Below are 21494 nucleotides of genomic sequence, written 5' to 3'. Positions count from 1 at the left end.
CTAACCCGAGCCCTCAACATAACCCTACCCCTAGGTCCAATCGGAACCCTAACCGGATCTGTATACCTAGCCAAAAACATAACCCTAAACCTAGGTCCAAACGGAACCCTAACCGGATATCTAACCCTAGCCCTCAACATAACCCTAACCCTAGGTCCAATCGGAACCCTAATCGGATCTCTAACCCTAGCCCTCAACATAACCCTAACCCTCGGTCCAATCGGAACCCTAAACGGATATCTAACCCGAGCCCTCAACATAACCCTAACCCTAAGTCCAATCGGAACCCTAACCGGTTATCTAACCCTAGCCCTCAACATAACCCTAACCCTAGGTCAATTCAAAACCCTAACCAGATCTCTAACCCTAGCCCTCAACATAACCCTAACCCTAGGACCAATCACAACCCTAACCGGATCTCTAATCCTAGCCCTCAACATAACCCTAACCCTAGGTTCAATCGGATCCCTAACCAGATCTCTAAACCTAGCCCTCAACATATCCGTAACCCTAGGTCCAATCGGAACCCTAACCGGATCTCTAACCCTAGCCCTCAACATAACCCTAACCCTAGGTCCAATCGGAACCTTACCGGATATATAACCCTAGCCCTCAACATAACCCTAACCGTAGGTCCAATCGGAACCCTAACCGGATATCTAACCCTAGCCCTCAACATAACCCTAACCCTAGGTTCAATGGGAACCCTAACAGGATCTCTACCACAGCCCTCAACATAACCCTAACCCTAGGTTCATTCGGAACCCTAACCGGATCTCTACCCCGCGCCCTCAACATAACCCTAACCCTAGCTCCAATCGGAACCCTAACCGGATGTCTACCCCTCGCCCTCAACATAACCTTAACCCTTGGTCCAATCGGAACCCTAACCGGATATCTAACACTAGCCCTCAACATAACCCTAACCCTAGGTCCAATCGGAATCCTAACCGGATCTCTAACCCTAGGTCTCAACATAACCCTAACCCTAGGTCCAATCGGAACCCTAACAGGATCTCTAACCCTAGCCCTCAACATAACCCTAACCCTAGGTCCAATCGGAACCCTAACCGGATCTGTATATCTAGCCCTCAACATAACCCTAACCCTAGGTCCAATTGGAACCCTAAACGGATCTCTAACCCTAGCCCTCAACATAACCCTAACCCTAGGTCCAATCAGAACCCTAACCGGATCTGTATACCTAGCCCTCAACATAACCCTAACCCTAGCTCCAATCGGAACCCTAACCGGTTATCTAACCCTAGCCCTCAACATAACCCTAACCCTATGTCCAATCAGAACCCTAACCGGATCTCTAATCCTAGCCCTCAACATAAACCTAACCCTAGGTCCAATCGGATCCCTAACCAGATCTCTAAACCTAGCCCTCAACATATCCCTAACCCTAGGTCCAATCGGAACCCTAACCGGATACCTAACCCTAGCCCTCAACATAACCCTAACCCTAGGTCCAATCGGAACCCTACCGGATATATAACCCTAGCCCTCAACATAACCCTAACCCTAGGTCCAATCGGAACCCTAACCGGATATCTAACCCTAGCCCTCAACATAACCCTAACCCTAGGTTCAATGGGAACCCTAACAGGATCTCTACCACAGCCCTCAACATAACCCTAACCCTAGGTTCATTCGGAACCCTAACCGGATCTCTACCCCGCGCCCTCAACATAACCCTAACCCTAGGTCCAATCGGAACCCTAACCGGATCTCTAACCCTAGCCCTCAACATAACCCTAACCCTAGGTCCAATCGGAACCCTAACCGGATTTCTAAAACTACCCTTCAACTTAACCCTAACCCTAGGTCCAATCGGAACCCTAACCGGATCTGTATACCTAGCCCTCAACATAACCCTAACCCTAGGTCCAATCGCAACCCTAACCGGATCTGTATACCTAGCCCTCAACATAACCCTAACCCTAGGTCCATCGGAACCCTAACAGGATCTCTACCCCTCGCCCTCAACATAACCCTAACCCTAGGTCCAATTGGAACCCTAACCGGATCTCTAACCCGAGCCCTCAACATAACCCTAACCCTAGGTCCAATCGGAACCCTAACCGGATCTGTATACCCAGCCCTCAACATAACCCTAAACCTAGGTCCAAACGGAACCCTAACCGGATATCTAACCCTAGCCCTCAAAATAACCCTAACCCTAGGTCCAATCGGAACCCTAACCGGATATCTAACCCTAGCCCTCAACATAACCCTTACCCTAGGTCCAATCGGAACCCTAACCGGATCTCTAACCCTAGCCCTCAACATAACCCTAACCCTAGGTCCAATCGGAACCCTAACCGGATCTCTAAACCTAGCCCTCAACATAACCCTAACCCTAGGTCCAATCGGAACCCTAACCGAATCTCTAACCCTAGCCCTCAACATAACTCTAACCCTAGGTCCAATCGGAACCCTAACTGGATCTCTAACACTAGCCCTCAACATAACCCTAATTCTAGGTCCAATCGGAACCCTAACCGGATCTGTATACCTAGCCCTCAACATAACCCTAACCCTAGGTCCAATCGGAACCCTAACCGGATCTCTAACCCTAGCCCTCAACATAACTCTAACCCTAGGTCCAATCGGAACCCTAACCGAATCTCTAACCCTAGCCCTCAACATAATCCTAACCCTAGGTCCAATCGGAACCCTAACTGGATCTCTAACACTAGCCCTCAACATAACCCTAACCCTAGGTCCAATCGCAACCCTAACCGGATCTGTATACCTAGCCCTCAACATAACCCTAACCCTAGGTCCATTGGAACCCTAACAGGATCTCTACCCCTCGCCCTCAACATAACCCTAACCCTAGGTCCAATCGGAACCCTAACCGGATCTCTAACCCGAGCCCTCAACATAACCCTACCCCTAGGTCCAATCGGAACCCTAACCGGATCTGTATACCTAGCCAAAAACATAACCCTAAACCTAGGTCCAAACGGAACCCTAACCGGATATCTAACCCTAGCCCTCAACATAACCCTAACCCTAGGTCCAATCGGAACCCTAACCGGATATCTAACCCTAGCCCTCAACATAACCCTTACCCTAGGTCCAATCGGAACCCTAACCGGATCTCTAACCCTAGCCCTCTACATAACCCTAACCCTAGGTCCAATCGGAACCCTAACCGGATCTCTAACCCTAGCCCTCAACATAACCCTAACCCTAGGTCCAATCGGAACCCTAACCGAATCTCTAACCCTAGCCCTCAACATAACCCTGACCCTAGGTCCAATCGGAACCCTAACTGGATCTCTAACACTAGCCCTCAACATAACCCTAATCCTAGGTCCAATCGGAAAACTAACCGGATCTGTATACCTAGCCCTCAACATAACCCTAACCCTAGGTCCAATCGGAACCCTAAACGGATCTCTAACCCTAGCCCTCAACATAACCCTAACCCTAGGTCCAATCAGAACCCTAACCGGATCTCTAACTCTAGCCCTCAACATAACCCTAACCCTAGGTCGAATCGGAACCCTAAGCGGATATCTAACCCTAGCCCTCAACATAACCCTAACGCTAGCTCCAATCGGAACCCTAACCGGATGTCTACCCCTCGCACTCAACATAACCCTAACCCTTGGTCCAATCGGAACCCTAACCAGATATCTAACACTAGCCCTCAACATAACCCTAACCCTAGGTCCAATCGGAACCCTAACCGGATCTCCAACCCTAGCTCTCAACATAACCCTAACCCTAGGTCCAATCGGAACCCTAACCGGATCTCTAACCCTAGCCCTCAACATAACCCTAACCCTAGGTCCAATCGGAACCCTAACCGGATTTCTAAACCTACCCTTCAACTTAACCCTAACCCTAGGTCCATCGGAACCCTAACCGGATCTGTATACCTAGCCCTCAACATAACCCTAACCCTAGGTCCATCGGAACCCTAACAGGATCTCTACCCCTCGCCCTCAACATAACCCTAAAACTAGGTCCAATCGGAACCCTAACCGGATCTCTAACCCGAGCCCTCAACATAACCCTAACCCTAGGTCCAATCGGAACCCTAACCGGATCTGTATACCTAGCCCTCAACATAACCCTAAACCTAGGTCCAAACGGAACCCTAACCGGATATCTAACCCTAGCCCTCAACATAACCCTAACCCTAGGTCCAATCGGAACCCTAACCGGATATCTAACCCTAGCCCTCAACATAACCCTTACCCTAGGTCCAATCGGAACCCTAACCGGATCTCTAACCCTAGCCCTCAACATAACCCTAACCCTAGGTCCAATCGGAACCCTAACCGGATCTCTAACCCTAGCCCTCAACATAACCCTAACCCTAGGTCCAATCGGAACCCTAACCGGATCTCTAACCCTAGCCCTCAACATAACCCTGACCCTAGGTCCAATCGGAACCCTAACTGGATCTCTAACACTAGCCCTCAACATAACCCTAATCCTAGGTCCAATCGGAACCCTAACCGGATCTGTATACCTAGCCCTCAACATAACCCTAACCCTAGGTCCAATCGGAACCCTAAACGGATCTCTAACCCTAGCCCTCAACATAACCCTAACCCTAGGTCCAATCAGAACCCTAACCGGACCTCTAATCCTAGCCCTCAACATAACCCTAACCCTAGGTCCAATCGGATCCCTAACCAGATCTCTAAACCTAGCCCTCAACATATCCGTAACCCTAGGTCCAATCGGAACCCTAACCGGAACTCTAACCCTAGCCCTCAACATAACCCTAACCCTAGGTCGAATCGGAACCCTAACCGGATCTCTAACCCTAGCCCTCAACATAACCCTAACCCTAGGTCCAATCGGAACCCTAACCGGATTTCTAAACCTACCCTTCAACTTAACCCTAACCCTAGGTCCAATCGGAACCCTAACCGGATCTCTAACCCTAGCCCTCAACATAACCCTAACCCTAGGTCCAATCGGAACCCTAACCGAATCTCTAACCCTAGCCCTCAACATAACCTAACCCTAGGTCCAATCGGAACCCTAACTGGATCTCTAACACTAGCCCTCAACATAACCCTAATCCTAGGTCCAATCGGAACCCTAACCGGATCTGTATACCTAGCCCTCAACATAACCCTAACCCTAGGTCCAATCGGAACCCTAACCGGATCTCTAACCCTAGCCCTCAACATAACCCTAACCCTAGGTCCAATCGGAACCCTAACCGAATCTCTAACCCTAGCCCTCAACATAACCCTAACCCTAGGTCCAATCGGAACCCTAACTGGATCTCTAACACTAGCCCTCAACATAACCCTAACCCTAGGTCCAATCGCAACCCTAACCGGATCTGTATACCTAGCCCTCAACATAACCCTAACCCTAGGTCCATCGGAACCCTAACCGGATCTCTAACCCGAGCCCTCAACATAACCCTAACCCTAGGTCCAATCGGAACCCTAACCGGATCTGTATACCTAGCCCTCAACATAACCCTAAACCTAGGTCCAAACGGAACCCTAACCGGATATCTAACCCTAGCCCTCAACATAACCCTAACCCTAGGTCCAATCGGAACCCTAACCGAATCTCTAACCCTAGCCCTCAACATAACCCTGATCCTAGGTCCAATCGGAATCCTAACTGGATCTCTAACACTAGCCCTCAACATAACCCTAATCCTAGGTCCAATCGGAACCCTAACCGGATCTGTATACCTAGCCCTCAACATAACCCTAACCCTAGGTCCAATCAGAACCCTAACCGGATCTCTAATCCTACCCCTCAACACAACCCTAACCCTAGGTCCAATCGGAACCCTAACCGGATCACTAACCCTAGCCCTCAACATAACCCTAACCCTAGGTCGAATCGGAACCCTAACCGGATATCTAACCCTAGCCCTCAACATAACCCTAACCCTAGGTCCAATCGGAACGCTAACCGGATATCCAACCCTAGCCCTCAACATAACCCTAACCCTAGGTTCAATGGGAACCCTAACAGGATCTCTACCACAGCCCTCAACATAAATCTAACCCTAGGTTCATTCGGAACCCTAACCGGATCTCAACCCCGCGCCCTCAACATAACCCTAACGCTAGCTCCAATCGGAACCCTAATGGGATGTCTACCCCTCGCACTCAACATAACCCTAACCCTTGGTCCAATCGGAACCCTAACCAGATATCTAACACTAGCCCTCAACATAACCCTAACCCTAGGTCCAATCGGAACCCTAACCGGATTTCCAACCCTAGCCCTCAACATAACCCTAACCCTAGGTCCAATGGGAACCCTAACCGGATTTCTAAACCTACCCTTCAACTTAACCCTAACCCTAGGTCCAATCGGAACCCTAACCGGATCTGTATACCTAGCCCTCAACGTAGCCCTAACCCTAGGTCCAATCGGAACCCTAACCGGATCTGTATACCTAGCCTTCAACATAACCCTAACCCTAGGTCCATCGGAACCCTAATAGGATCTCTACCCCTCGCCCTCAACATAACCCTAACCCTAGGTCCAATCAGAACCCTAACGGGATCTCTAACCCGAGCCCTCAACATAACCCTAAACCTAGGTCCAATCGGAACCCTAACCGAGTCTCTAACCCTAGCCCTCAACATAACCCTAACCCTAGCTCCAATCGGAACCGTAACCGGATATCTAACCTTAGCCCTCAACATAACCCTAACCCTAGGTTCAATGGGAACCCTAACAGGATCTCTACCACAGCCCTCAACATAACCCTAACCCTAGGTTCATTCGGAACCCTAACCGGATCTCTACCCCGCGCCCTCAACATAACCCTAACCCTAGGTCCAATCGGAACCCTAACCGGATCTCTAACCCTAGCCCTCAACATAACCCTAAGCCTAGGTCCAATCGGATCCCTAACCGGATTTCTAAAACTACCCTTCAACTTAACCCTAACCCTAGGTCCAATCGGAACCCTAACCGGATCTGTATACCTAGCCTTCAACATAACCCTAACCCTAGGTCCAATCGCAACCCTAACCGGATCTGTATACCTAGCCCTCAACATATCCCTAACCCTAGGTCCATCGGAACCCTAACAGGATCTCTACCCCTCGCCCTCAACATAACCCTAACCCTAGGTCCAATCGGAACCCTAACCGGATCTCTAACCCGAGCCCTCACCATAACCCTAACCCTAGGTCCAATCGGAACCCTAACCGGATCTGTATACCTAGCCCTCAACATAACCCTAAACCTAGGTCCAAACGGAACCCTAACCGGATATCTAACCCTAGCCCTCAACATAACCCTAACCCTAGGTCCAATCGGAACCCTAACCGGATCTGTATACCTAGCCCTCAACATAACCCTAAACCTAGGTCCAAACGGAACCCTAACCGGATATCTAACCCTAGCCCTCAACATAACCCTAACCCTAGGTCCAATCGCAACCCTAACCGGATCTGTATACCTAGCCCTCAACATAACCCTATCCCTAGGTCCATTGGAACCCTAACAGGATCTCTACCCCTCGCCCTCAACATAACCCTAACCCTAGGTCCAATCGGAACCCTAACCGGATCTCTAACCCGAGCCCTCAACATAACCCTAACCCTAGGTCCAATCGGAACCCTAACCGGATCTGTATACCTAGCCAAAAACATAACCCTAAACCTAGGTCCAAACGGAACCCTAACCGGATATCTAACCCTAGCCCTCAACATAACCCTAACCCTAGGTCCAATCGGAACCCTAACCGGATATCTAACCCTAGCCCTCAACATAACCCTTACCCTAGGTCCAATCGGAACCCTAACCGGGTCTCTAACCCTAGCCCTCTACATAACCCTAACCCTAGGTCCAATCGGAACCCTAACCGGATCTCTAACCCTAGCCCTCAACATAACCCTAACCCTAGGTCCAATCGGAACCCTAACCGAATCTCTAACCCTAGCCCTCAACATAACCCTGACCCTAGGTCCAATCGGAACCCTAACTGGATCTCTAACACTAGCGCGCAACATAACCCTAATCCTAGGTCCAATCGGAAACCTAACCGGATCTGTATACCTAGCCCTCAACATAACCCTAACCCTAGGTCCAATCGGAACCCTAAAAGGATCTCTAACCCTAGCCCTCAACATAACCCTAACCCTAGGTCCAATCAGAACCCTAACTGGATCTCTAACTATAGCCCTCAACATAACCCTAACCTTAGGTCGAATCGGAACCCTAAGCGGATATCTAACCCTAGCCCTCAACATAACCCTAACGCTAGCTCCAATCGGAACCCTAACTGGATGTCTACCCCTCGCACTCAACATAACCCTAACCCTTGGTCCAATCGGAACCCTAACCAGATATCTAACACTAGCCCTCAACATAACCCTAACCCTAGGTCCAATCGGAACCCTAACCGGATCTCTAACCCTAGCCCTCAACATAACCCTAACCCTAGGTCCAATCGGAACCCTAACCAGATCTCTAACCCTAGCCCTCAACATAACCCTAACCCTAGGTCCAATCGGAACCCTAACCGGATTTCTAAAACTACCCTTCAACTTAACCCTAACCCTAGGTCCAATCGGAACCCTAACCGGATCTGTATACCTAGCCCTCAACATAACCCTAACCCTAGGTCCATCGGAACCCTAACAGGATCTCTACCCCTCGCCCTCAACATAACCCTAACCCTAGGTCCAATTGGAACCCTAACCGGATCTCTAACCCGAGCCCTCAACATAACCCTAACCCTAGGTCCAATCGGAACCCTAACCGGATCTGTATACCCAGCCCTCAACATAACCCTAAACCTAGGTCCAAACGGAACCCTAACCGGATATCTAACCCTAGCCCTCAACATAACCCTTACCCTAGGTCCAATCGGAACCCTAACCGGATCTCTAACCCTAGCCCTCAACATAACCCTAACCCTAGGTCCAATCGGAACCCTAACCGGATCTCTAAACCTAGCCCTCAACATAACCCTAACCCTAGGTCCAATCGGAACCCTAACCGAATCTCTAACCCTTGCCCTCAACATAACCCTAACCCTAGGTCCAATCGGAACCCTAACTGGATCTCTAACACTAGCCCTCAACATAACCCTAATCCTAGGTCCAATCGGAACCCTAACCGGATCTGTATACCTAGCCCTCAACATAACCCTAACCCTAGGTCCAATCGGAACCCTAACCGGATCTCTAACCCTAGCCCTCAACATAACCCTAACCCTAGGTCCAATCGGAACCCTAACCGAATCTCTAACCCTAGCCCTCAACATAACCCTAACCCTAGGTCCAATCGGAACCCTAACCGGATCTGTATACCTAGCCCTCAACATAACCCTAACCCTAGGTCCAATCGCAACCCTAACCGGATCTGTATACCTAGCCCTCAACATAACCCTAACCCTAGGTCCATCGGAACCCTAACAGGATCTCTACCCCTCGCCCTCAACATAACCCTAACCCTAGGTCCAATTGGAACCCTAACCGGATCTCTAACCCGAGCCCTCAACATAACCCTAACCCTAGGTCCAATCGGAACCCTAACCGGATCTGTATACCCAGCCCTCAACATAACCCTAAACCTAGGTCCAAACGGAACCCTAACCGGATATCTAACCCTAGCCCTCAAAATAACCCTAACCCTAGGTCCAATCGGAACCCTAACCGGATATCTAACCCTAGCCCTCAACATAACCCTTACCCTAGGTCCAATCGGAACCCTAACCGGATCTCTAACCCTAGCCCTCAACATAACCCTAACCCTAGGTCCAATCGGAACCCTAACCGGATCTCTAAACCTAGCCCTCAACATAACCCTAACCCTAGGTCCAATCGGAACCCTAACCGAATCTCTAACCCTAGCCCTCAACATAACCCTAACCCTAGGTCCAATCGGAACCCTAACTGGATCTCTAACACTAGCCCTCAACATAACCCTAATCCTAGGTCCAATCGGAACCCTAACCGGATCTGTATACCTAGCCCTCAACATAACCCTAACCCTAGGTCCAATCGGAACCCTAACCGGATCTCTAACCCTAGCCCTCAACATAACCCTAACCCTAGGTCCAATCGGAACCCTAACCGAATCTCTAACCGTGGCCCTCAACATAACCCTAACCCTAGGTCCAATCGGAACCCTAACTGGATCTCTAACACTAGCCCTCAACATAACCATAACCCTAGGTCCAATCGCAACCCTAACCGGATCTGTATACCTAGCCCTCAACATAACCCTAACCCTAGGTCCATCGGAACCCTAACAGGATCTCTACCCCTCGCCCTCAACATAACCCTAACCCTAGGTCCAATCGGAACCCTAACCGGATCTCTAACCCGAGCCCTCAACATAACCCTAACCCTAGGTCCAATCGGAACCCTAACCGGATCTGTATACCTAGCCCTCAACATAACCCTAAACCTAGGTCCAAACGGAACCCTAACCGGATATCTAACCCTAGCCCTCAACATAACCCTAACCCTAGGTCCAATCGGAACCCTAACCGGATATCTAACCCTAGCCCTCAACATAACCCTTACCCTAGGTCCAATCGGAACCCTAACCGGATCTCTAACCCTAGCCCTCAACATAACCCTAACCCTAGGTCCAATTGGAACCCTAACCGGATCTCTAACCCTAGCCCTCAACATAACCCTAACCCTAGGTCCAATCGGAACCCTAAACGAATCTCTAACCCTAGCCCTCAACATAACCCTGACCCTAGGTCCAATCGGAACCCTAACTGGATCTCTAACACTAGCCCTCAACATAACCCTAATCCTAGGTCCAATCGGAACCCTAACCGAATCTGTATACCTAGCCCTCAACATAACCCTAACCCTAGGTCCAATCGGAACCCTAAACGGATCTCTAACCCTAGCCCTCAACATAACCCTAACCCTAGGTCCAAACAGAACCCTAACCGGACCTCTAACCCTAGCCCTCAACATAACCCTAACCCTAGGTTCATTCGGAACCCTAACCGGATCTCTACCCCGCGCCCTCAACATAACCCTAACGCTAGCTCCAATCGGAACCCTAACCGGACGTCTACCCCTCGCACTCAACATAACCCTAACCCTTGGTCCAATCGGAACCCTAACCAGATATCTAACACTAGCCCTCAACATAACCCTAACCCTAGGTCCAATCGGAACCCTAACCGGATCTCCAAACCTAGCTCTCAACATAACCCTAACCCTAGGTCCAATCGGAACCCTAACCGGATCTCTAACCCTAGCCCTCAACATAACCCTAACCCTAGGTCCAATCGGAACCCTAACCGGATTTCTAAACCTACCCTTCAACTTAACCCTAACCCTAGGTCCAATCGGAACCCTAACCGGATCTGTATACCTAGCCCTCAACATAGCCCTAACCCTAGGTCCAATCGGAACCCTAACCGGATCTGTATACCTAGCCTTCAACATAACCCTAACCCTAGGTCCATCGGAACCCTAACAGGATCTCTACCCCTCGCCCTCAACATAACCCTAACCCTAGGTCCAATCAGAACCCTAACGGGATCTCTAACCCGAGCCCTCAACATAACCCTAACCCTAGGTCCAATCGGAACCCTAACCGAGTCTCTAACCCTAGCCCTCAACATAACCCTAACCCTAGCTCCAATCGGAACCGTAACCGGATATCTAACCCTAGCCCTCAACATAACCCTAACCCTAGGTCCAATTAAAACCCTAACCAGATCTCTAACCATAGCCCTCAACATAACCCTAACCCTAGGTCCAATCGGAACCCTAATCGAATCTCTAACCCTAGCCCTCAACATAACCCTAACCCTCGGTCCAATCGGAACCCTAAACGGATATCTAACCCGAGCCCTCAACATAACCCTAACCCTAAGTCCAATCGGAACCCTAACCGGTTATCTAACCCTAGCCCTCGACATAACCCTAACCCTAGGTCAATTCAAAACCCTAACCAGATCTCTAACCCTAGCCCTCAACATAACCCTAACCCTAGGACCAATCACAACCCTAACCGGATCTCTAATCCTAGCCCTCAACATAACCCTAACCCTAGGTTCAATCGGATCCCTAAACAGATCTCTAAACCTAGCCCTCAACATATCCGTAACCCTAGGTCCAATCGGAACCCTAACCGGATCTCTAACCCTAGCCCTCAACATAACCCTAACCCTAGGTCCAATCGGAACCTTACCGGATATATAACCCTAGCCCTCAACATAACCCTAACCGTAGGTCCAATCGGAACCCTAACCGGATATCTAACCCTAGCCCTCAACATAACCCTAACCCTAGGTTCAATGGGAACCCTAACAGGATCTCTACCACAGCCCTCAACATAACCCTAACCCTAGGTTCATTCGGAACCCTAACCGGATCTCTACCCCGCGCCCTCAACATAACCCTAACCCTAGCTCCAATCGGAACCCTAACCGGATGTCTACCCCTCGCCCTCAACATAACCCTAACCCTTGGTCCAATCGGAACCCTAACCGGATATCTAACACTAGCCCTCAACATAACCCTAACCCTAGGTCCAATCGGAATCCTAACCGGATCTCTAACCCTAGGTCTCAACATAACCCTAACCCTAGGTCCAATCGGAACCCTAACTGGATCTCTAACCCTAGCCCTCAACATAACCCTAACCCTAGGTCCAATCGGAACCCTAACCGGATCAGTATATCTAGCCCTCAACATAACCCTAACCCTAGGTCCAATTGGAACCCTAAACGGATCTCTAACCCTAGCCCTCAACATAACCCTAACCCTAGGTCCAATCAGAACCCTAACCGGATCTGTATACCTAGCCCTCAACATAACCCTACCCCTAGCTCCAATCGGAACCCTAACCGGTTATCTAACACTAGCCCTCAACATAACCCTAACCCTATGTCCAATCAGAACCCTAACCGGATCTCTAATCCTAGCCCTCAACATAAACCTAACCCTAGGTCCAATCGGATCCCTAACCAGATCTCTAAACCTAGCCCTCAACATATCCCTAACCCTAGGTCCAATCGGAACTCTAACCGGATATCTAACCCTAGCCCTCAACATAACCCTAACCCTAGGTCCAATCGGAACCCTACCGGATATATAACCCTAGCCCTCAACACAACCCTAACCCTAGGTCCAATTACCCTAACCGGATATCTAACCCTAGCCCTCAACATAACCCTAACCCTAGGTTCAATGGGAACCCTAACAGGATCTCTACCACAGCCCTCAACATAACCCTAACCCTAGGTTCATTCGGAACCCTAACCGGATCTCTACCCCGCGTCCTCAAACATAACCCTAACCCTAGGTCCAATCGGAACCCTAACCGGATCTCTAACCCTAGCCCTCAACATAACCCTAACCCTAGGTTCAATCGGAACCCTAACCGGATTTCTAAAACTACCCTTCAACTTAACCCTAACCCTAGGTCCAATCGGAACCCTAACCGGATCTGTATACCTAGCCCTCAACATAACCCTAAACCTAGGTCCAAACGGAACCCTAACCGGATATCTAACCCTAGCCCTCAACATAACCCTAACCCTAGGTCCAATCGGAACCCTAACCGGATATCTAACCCTAGCCCTCAACATAACCCTTACCCTAGGTCCAATCGGAACCCTAACCGGATCTCTAACCCTAGCCCTCAACATAACCCTAACCCTAGGTCCAATCGGAACCCTAACCGGATCTCTAACCCTAGCCCTCAACATAACCCTAACCCTAGGTACAATCGGAACCCTAAACGAATCTCTAACCCTAGCCCTCAACATAACCCTTACCCTAGGTCCAATCGGAACCCTAACCGGATCTCTAACCCTAGCTCTCAAAATAACCCTAACCCTAGGTCCAATCGGAACCCTAACCGGATCTCTAACCCTAGCCCTCAACATAACCCTAACCCTAGGTCCAATCGGAACCCTAACCGGATTTCTGAACCTACCCTTCAACTTAACCCTAACCCTAGGTCCAATCGGAACCCTAACCGAATCTCTAACCCTAGCCCTCAACATAACCCTAACCCTAGGTCCAATCGGAACCCTAACTGGATCTCTAACACTAGCCCTCAACATAACCCTAATCCTAGGTCCAATCGGAACCCTAACCGGATCTGTATACCTAGCCCTCAACATAACCCTAACCCTAGGTCCAATCGGAACCCTAACCGGATCTCTAACCCTAGCCCTCAACATAACCCTAACCCTAGGTCCAATCGGAACCCTAACCGAATCTCTAACCCTAGCCCTCAACATAACCCTAACCCTAGGTCCAATCGGAACCCTAACTGGATCTCTAACACTAGCCCTCAACATAACCCTAACCCTAGGTCCAATCGCAACCCTAACCGGATCTGTATACCTAGCCCTCAACATAACACTAACCCTAGGTCCATCGGAACCCTAACAGGATCTCTACCCCTCGCCCTCAACATAACCCTAACCCTAGGTCCAATCGGAACCCTAACCGGATCTCTAACCCGAGCCCTCAACATAACCCTAACCCTAGGTCCAATCGGAACCCTAACCGGATCTGTATACCTAGCCCTCAACATAACCCTAAACCTAGGTCCAAACGGAACCCTAACCGGATATCTAACCCTAGCCCTCAACATAACCCTAACCCTAGGTCCAATCGGAACCCTAACCGAATCTCTATCCCTAGCCCTCAACATAACTCTGATCCTAGGTCCAATCGGAACCCTAACTGGATCTCTAACACTAGCCCTCAACATAACCCTAATCCTAGGTCCAATCGGAACCCTAACCGGATCTGTATACCTAGCCCTCAACATAACCCTAACCCTAGGTCCAATCGGAACCCTAACCGGATCTGTATACCTAGCCCTCAACATAACCCTAAACCTAGGTCCAAACGGAACCCTAACCGGATATCTAACCCTAGCCCTCAACATAACCCTAACCCTAGGTCCAATCGGAACCCTAACCGGATATCTAACCCTAGCCCTCAACATAACCCTTACCCTAGGTCCAATCGGAACCCTAACCGGATCTCTAACCCTAGCCCTCAACATAACCCTAACCCTAGGTCCAATCGGAACCCTAACCGGATCTCTAACCCTAGCCCTCAACATAACCCTAACCCTAGGTACAATCGGAACCCTAAACGAATCTCTAACCCTAGCCCTCAACATAACCCTTACCCTAGGTCCAATCGGAACCCTAACCGGATCTCTAACCCTAGCTCTCAAAATAACCCTAACCCTAGGTCCAATCGGAACCCTAACCGGATCTCTAACCCTAGCCCTCAACATAACCCTAACCCTAGGTCCAATCGGAACCCTAACCGGATTTCTGAACCTACCCTTCAACTTAACCCTAACCCTAGGTCCAATCGGAACCCTAACCGAATCTCTAACCCTAGCCCTCAACATAACCCTAACCCTAGGTCCAATCGGAACCCTAACTGGATCTCTAACACTAGCCCTCAACATAACCCTAATCCTAGGTCCAATCGGAACCCTAACCGGATCTGTATACCTAGCCCTCAACATAACCCTAACCCTAGGTCCAATCGGAACCCTAACCGGATCTCTAACCCTAGCCCTCAACATAACCCTAACCCTAGGTCCAATCGGAACCCTAACCGAATCTCTAACCCTAGCCCTCAACATAACCCTAACCCTAGGTCCAATCGGAACCCTAACTGGATCTCTAACACTAGCCCTCAACATAACCCTAACCCTAGGTCCAATCGCAACCCTAACCGGATCTGTATACCTAGCCCTCAACATAACACTAACCCTAGGTCCATCGGAACCCTAACAGGATCTCTACCCCTCGCCCTCAACATAACCCTAACCCTAGGTCCAATCGGAACCCTAACCGGATCTCTAACCCGAGCCCTCAACATAACCCTAACCCTAGGTCCAATCGGAACCCTAACCGGATCTGTATACCTAGCCCTCAACATAACCCTAAACCTAGGTCCAAACGGAACCCTAACCGGATATCTAACCCTAGCCCTCAACATAACCCTAACCCTAGGTCCAATCGGAACCCTAACCGAATCTCTATCCCTAGCCCTCAACATAACTCTGATCCTAGGTCCAATCGGAACCCTAACTGGATCTCTAACACTAGCCCTCAACATAACCCTAATCCTAGGTCCAATCGGAACCCTAACCGGATCTGTATACCTAGCCCTCAACATAACCCTAACCCTAGGTCCAATCGGAACCCTAAACGGATCTCTAACCCTAGCCCTCAACATAACCCTAACCCTAGGTCCAATCAGAACCCTAACCGGATCTCTAATCCTAGCCCTCAACATAACCCTAACCCTAGGTCCAATCGGAACCCTAAACGGATCTCTAACCCTAGCCCTCAACATAACCCTAACCCTAGGTCCAATCAGAACCCTAACCGGATCTCTAACCCTAGCCCTCAACATAACCCTAACCCTAGGTCCAATCAGAACCCTAACCGGATCTCTAACCCTAGCCCTCAACATAACCCTAACCCTAGGTCCAATCGGAACCCTAACCGAATCTCTAACCCTAGCCCTCAACATAACCCTAACCCTAGGTCCAATCCGAACCCTAACTGGATCTCTAACACTAGCCCTCAACATAACCCTAATCCTAGGTCCAATCGGAACCCTAACCGGATCTGTATACCTAGCCCTCAACATAACCCTAACCCTAGGTCAAATCGGAACCCTAACCGGATCTCTAACCCTAGCCCTCAACATAACCCTAACCCTAGGTCCAATCGGAACCCTAACTGGATCTCTAACACTAGCCCTCAACATAACCCTAACCCTAGGTCCAATCGCAACCCTAACCGGATCTGTATACCTAGCCCTCAACATAACACTAACCCTAGGTCCATCGGAACCCTAACAGGATCTCTACCCCTCGCCCTCAACATAACCCTAACCCTAGGTCCAATCGGAACCCTAACCGGATCTCTAACCCGAGCCCTCAACATAACCCTAACCCTAGGTCCAATCGGAACCCTAACCGGATCTGTATACCTAGCCCTCAACATAACCCTAAACCTAGGTCCAAACGGAACCCTAACCGGATATCTAACCCTAGCCCTCAACATAACCCTAACCCTAGGTCCAATCGGAACCCTAACCGAATCTCTATCCCTAGCCCTCAACATAACTCTGATCCTAGGTCCAATCGGAACCCTAACTGGATCTCTAACACTAGCCCTCAACATAACCCTAATCCTAGGTCCAATCGGAACCCTAACCGGATCTGTATACCTAGCCCTCAACATAACCCTAACCCTAGGTCCAATCGGAACCCTAAACGGATCTCTAACCCTAGCCCTCAACATAACCCTAACCCTAGGTCCAATCAGAACCCTAACCGGATCTCTAATCCTAGCCCTCAACATAACCCTAACCCTAGGTCCAATCGGAACCCTAAACGGATCTCTAACCCTAGCCCTCAACATAACCCTAACCCTAGGTCCAATCAGAACCCTAACCGGATCTCTAACCCTAGCCCTCAACATAACCCTAACCCTAGGTCCAATCAGAACCCTAACCGGATCTCTAACCCTAGCCCTCAACATAACCCTAACCCTAGGTCCAATCAGAACCCTAACCGGATCTCTAACCCTAGCCCTCAACATAACCCTAACCCTAGGTCCAATCGGAACCCTAACCGAATCTCTAACCCTAGCCCTCAACATAACCCTAACCCTAGGTCCAATCCGAACCCTAACTGGATCTCTAACACTAGCCCTCAACATAACCCTAATCCTAGGTCCAATCGGAACCCTAACCGGATCTGTATACCTAGCCCTCAACATAACCCTAACCCTAGGTCAAATCGGAACCCTAACCGGATCTCTAACCCTAGCCCTCAACATAACCCTAACCCTAGGTCCAATCGGAACCCTAACTGGATCTCTAACACTAGCCCTCAACATAACCCTAACCCTAGGTCCAATCGCAACCCTAACCGGATCTGTATACCTAGCCCTCAACATAACCCTAACCCTAGGTCCATCGGAACCCTAACAGGATCTCTACCCCTCTCCCTCAACATAACCCTAACCCTAGGTCCAATCGGAACCCTAACCGGATCTCTAACCCGAGCCCTCAACATAACCCTAACCCTAGGTCCAATCGGAACCCTAACCGGATCTGTATACCTAGCCCTCAACATAACCCTAAACCTAGGTCCAAACGGAACCCTAACCGGATATCTAACCCTAGCCCTCAACATAACCCTAACCCTAGGTCCAATCGGAACCCTAACCGAATCTCTATCCCTAGCCCTCAACATAACCCTGATCCTAGGTCCAATCGGAACCCTAACTGGATCTCTAACACTAGCCCTCAACATAGCCCTAATCCTAGGTCCAATCGGAACCCTAACCGGATCTGTATACCTAGCCCTCAACATAACCCTAACCCTAGGTCCAATCGGAACCCTAAACGGATCTCTAACCCTAGCCCTCAACATAACCCTAACCCTAGGTCCAATCAGAACCCTAACCGGATCTCTAATCCTAGCCCTCAACATAACCCTAACCCTAGGTCCAATCGGATCCCTAACCAGATCTCTAAACCTAGCCCTCAACATATCCGTAACCCTAGGTCCAATCGGAACCCTAACCGGATCTCTAACCCTAGCCCTCAACATAACCCTAACCCTAGGTCGAATCGGAACCCTAACCGGATATCTAACCCTAGCCCTCAACATAACCCTAACCCTAGGTCCAATCGGAACCCTAACCGGATATCTAACCCTAGCCCTCAACATAACCCTAACCCTAGGTTCAATGGGAACCCTAACAGGATCTCTACCACAGCCCTCAACATAAATCTAACCCTAGGTTCATTCGGAACCCTAACCGGATCTCTACCCCGCGCCCTCAACATAACCCTAACACTAGCTCCAATCGGAACCCTAACCGGATGTCTACCCCTCGCACTCAACATAACCCTAACCCTTGGTCCAATCGGAACCCTAACCAGATATCTAACACTAGCCCTCAACATAACCCTAACCCTAGGTCCAATCGGAACCCTAACCGGATTTCCAACCCTAGCTCTCAACATAACCCTAACCCGAAGGTCCAATCGGAACCCTAACCGGATCTCTAACCCTAGCCCTCAACATAACCCTAACCCTAGGTCCAATCGGAACCCTAACCGGATTTCTAAACCTACCCTTCAACTTAACCCTAACCCTAGGTCCAATCGGAACCCTAACCGGATCTGTATACCTAGCCCTCAACATAGCCCTAACCCTAGGTCCAATCGGAACCCTAACCGGATCTGTATACCTAGCCTTCAACATAACCCTAACCCTAGGTCCATCGGAAACCTAACAGGATCTCTACCCCTCGCCCTCAACATAACCCTAACCCTAGGTCCAATCAGAACCCTAACGGGATCTCTAACCCGAGCCCTCAACATAACCCTAACCCTAGGTCCAATCGGAACCCTAACCGAGTCTCTAACCCTAGCCCTCAACATAACCCTAACCCTAGCTCCAAACGGAACCGTAACCGGATATCTAACCTTAGCCCTCAACATAACCCTAACCCTAGGTTCAATGGGAACCCTAACAGGATCTCTACCACAGCCCTCAACATAACCCTAACCCTAGGTTCATTCGGAACCCTAACCGGATCTCTACACCGCGCCCTCAACATAACCCTAACCCTAGGTCCAATCGGAACCCTAACAGGATCTCTAACCCTAGCCCTCAACATAACCCTAAGCCTAGGTCCAATCGGATCCCTAACCGGATTTCTAAAACTACCCTTCAACTTAACCCTAACCCTAGGTCCAATCGGAACCCTAACCGGATCTGTATACCTAGCCCTCAACATAACCCTAACCCTAGATCCAATCGCAACCCTAACCGGATCTGTATACCTAGCCCTCAACATATCCCTAACCCTAGGTCCATCGGAACCCTAACAGGATCTCTACCCCTCGCCCTCAACATAACCCTAACCCTAGGTCCAATCTGAACCCTAACCGGATCTCTAACCCGAGCCCTCAACATAACCCTAACCCTAGGTCCAATCGGAACCCTAACCGGATCTGTATACCTAGCCCTCAACATAACCCTAAACCTAGGTCCAAACGGAACCCTAACCGGATATCTAACCCTAGCCCTCAACATAACCCTAACCCTAGGTCCAATCGGAACCCTAACCGAATCTCTATCCCTAGCCCTCAACATAACCCTGATCCTAGGTCCAATCGGAACCCTAACTGGATCTCTAACACTAGCCCTCAACATAACCCTAATCCTAGGTCCAATCGGAACCCTAACCGGATCTGTATACCTAGCCCTCAACATAACCCTAACCCTAGGTCCAATCGGAACCCTAAACGGATCTCTAACCCTAGCCCTCAACATAACCCTAACCCTAGGTCCAATCAGAACCCTAACCGGATCTCTAATCCTAGCCCTCAACATAACCCTAACCCTAGGTCCAATCGGATCCCTAACCAGATCTCTAAACCTAGCCCTCAACATATCCGTAACCCTAGGTCCAATCGGAACCCTAACCGGATCTCTAACCCTAGCCCTCAACATAACCCTAACCCTAGGTCGAATCGGAACCCTAACAGGATATCTAACCCTAGCCCTCAACATAACCCTAACCCTAGGTCCAATCGGAACCCTAACCGGATATCTAACCCTAGCCCTCAACATAACCCTAACCCTAGGTTCAATGGGAACCCTAACAGGATCTCTACCACAGCCCTCAACATAAATCTAACCCTAGGTTCATTCGGAACCCTAACCGGATCTCTACCCCGCGCCCTCAACATAACCCTAACACTAGCTCCAATCGGAACCCTAACCGGATGTCTACCCCTCGCACTCAACATAACCCTAACCCTTGGTCCAATCGGAACCCTAACCAGATATCTAACACTAGCCCTCAACATAACCCTAACCCTAGGTCCAATCGGAACCCTAACCGGATTTCCAACCCTAGCTCTCAACATAACCCTAACCCGAGGTCCAATCGGAACCCTAACCGGATCTCTAACCCTAGCCCTCAACATAACCCTAACCCTAGGTCCAATCGGAACCCTAACCGGATTTCTAAACCTACCCTTCAACTTAACCCTAACCCTAGGTCCAATCGGAACCCTAACCGGATCTGTATACCTAGCCCTCAACATAGCCCTAACCCTAGGACCAATCGGAACCCTAACCGGATCTGTATACCTAGCCTTCAACATAACCCTAACCCTAGGTCCATCGGAAACCTAACAGGATCTCTACCCCTCGCCCTCAACATAACCCTAACCCTAGGTCCAATCAGAACCCTAACGAGATCTCTAACCCGAGCCCTCAACATAACCCTAACCCTAGGTCCAATCGGAACCCTAACCGAGTCTCTAACCCTAGCCCTCAACATAACCCTAACCCTAGCTCCAAACGGAACCGTAACCGGATATCTAACCTTAGCCCTCAACATAACCCTAACCCTAGGTTCAATGGGAACCCTAACAGGATCTCTACCACAGCCCTCAACATAACCCTAACCCTAGGTTCATTCGGAACCC

The sequence above is a fragment of the Miniopterus natalensis genome, chromosome 3, assembly GCF_054644295.1.
Source record: "Miniopterus natalensis isolate mMinNat1 chromosome 3, mMinNat1.hap1, whole genome shotgun sequence".
Taxonomy (NCBI): domain Eukaryota; kingdom Metazoa; phylum Chordata; class Mammalia; order Chiroptera; family Miniopteridae; genus Miniopterus; species Miniopterus natalensis.
The sequence above is the reverse complement of the archived record's forward strand: the minus strand, read 5'-3'. Positions refer to the sequence as shown.